General features: G+C 38.2%; 1 protein-coding gene across 1 annotated transcript in view; it reads left to right on the top strand.

The window, feature by feature from the left end:
• Positions 1-1,834, top strand: part of LOC108790375 (VPS10 domain-containing receptor SorCS1-like) — a 475,033-nt gene that overhangs the window by 366,617 nt on the left and 106,582 nt on the right. The window lies entirely within an intron of this gene.

Below are 1,834 nucleotides of genomic sequence, written 5' to 3'. Positions count from 1 at the left end.
CTGTCCATTTTTTTTAATAAAATTGAATAATTTCTTTATTTCTTTATTAACTGTAACAAAAAAAGTGACAGCACAGAAAATAATTGGGGACAATACAGATCCCATTTTACAGTTTACAGGCAAATGTCACCTTCGTGGAGGGAAATAAAACATGACATACGGGATTCTTAATATTTAGTATATTCCAATTGGAAGCCCAAAAATGGACTTCAAAATAAACATTAGACGTTATAAGGAGTCTTCTGTGTAATAGTCTTGTTTGAATCCTTGCTTTAATGGATTTGGGATGACATAAAATTTGGGTCAAATTGGAAAATAATTGTATGGTCAATCCAATTCCCATATTCAGTGTTTCTAAAAGGCTTCTGGAAGAAAGGATCCAAGGGCTGCCCCAATGGCTGTTTCTGTTCTATGTCTGCCTATGTTGTTACCTGAGCCCCCTGAGCTTGACTGCCAGTGCCACCAGGTCCCCCCCCCCCTTCAATCTCAGTATCTAGAGGCAGAGCTCAGACTGTTTTTTTGCCCCATCATCTCATCAGGCTGCCAGGAACATAATATTTCTGCCCAATTTAGAATCATTTGATGCCTGTAATATGATGATTGGAGCCCGATTCAGGTTCCCTTTGACTGTAATAGGACTTCTGGTTTAGAAATTGTAGAATTCGGAAGTTCATACATTTTTAAAAAGTTTGGGTAAACCACAACTGGTTAAACTCTTCAAACCTCTACTCATGTCTAGTTCACCTCAGTTCAATATTTTGTTATTTAGGCCCTGATGAAGGAGCTGTGTTTTTGGCCCTCAAAAGGCATTGGCTGTTTTATGTTATCGAATTATGGATGATTGAAGCATCTTGGAGTCTCTAATTTTTTGGGGTTTATTTTTTTGTATTTTTCTAGAGTAACACGAGTGTTCTGACTCCACCCAAAAAAACTCACTTTTTTTTTTTTTTGGTTGAAACTCTACTTTAGTTATATAATGAATTACCTGTTGTATATGAAGGTGTAAGGATTGCACATTTAGGTTTGTTAATTGAACTTCTTGATGAGAAAGTTTTTATTATTATTAGAGGCTAAAAAAAATTGTTTAGTTTCAGATCGACTCCAATTTTTGTTTTCGGATTTCGGATATGAAATTCAGTTTGGTTAATTATTCGGAATTCGGATGGCTGCACATTTTTTATTTGCTGTTCAGATTAATTTGTATGGAGTTTTTTAATTAAAAAAATAACTTTTTGTTTTTTTTGGTAATTTTGGTAATAGTCCTCTGGTCCTCTTAGTCTGTACTAGACCTTTTAGTCCATACTGGTCATCTTAGTCCATACTGGTCATCTTAGTCCATACTAGTCCTCTTAGTCCATACTGTTCACCTTAGTCTGTACTGGTCATCTTAGTCCGTACTGGTCATCTTAGTCCGTACTGTTCATCTTAGTCCGTACTGTTCATCTTAGTCCGTACTGTTCATCTTAGTCCGTACTGGTCATCTTAGTCCATACTGGTCATCTTAGTCCATACTGGTCATCTTAGTCCATACTGGTTTATCTTAGATTATGTTGGTCATCTTGGTCTGTACTGGTCATCTTAGTCCCTACTGGTGCTCTTAGTCCGTACTGTTCACCTTAGATCATACTGGTCATCTGTCCTCTTAGTCCGTACTGGTCCTCTTAGTCCGTACTGGTCCTCTTAGTCCGTACGGGTCCTCTTAGTCCGTACTGGTCCTCTTAGTCTGTACTGGCCCTCTTAGTCCGTACTAGTCCTCTTAGTCCATACTGGTCACCTTTGTCCGTACTGGTCCTCTTAGTCCGTACTGGTCCTCTTAGTCCGTACTGGTCCTCTT

The sequence above is a fragment of the Nanorana parkeri genome, unplaced genomic scaffold (assembly GCF_000935625.1).
Source record: "Nanorana parkeri isolate BGI_ZX_2015 unplaced genomic scaffold, ASM93562v1 scaffold469, whole genome shotgun sequence".
Classification (NCBI taxonomy): Eukaryota; Metazoa; Chordata; class Amphibia; order Anura; family Dicroglossidae; genus Nanorana; species Nanorana parkeri.
This window is presented reverse-complemented; position numbering and strand designations above follow the sequence as displayed.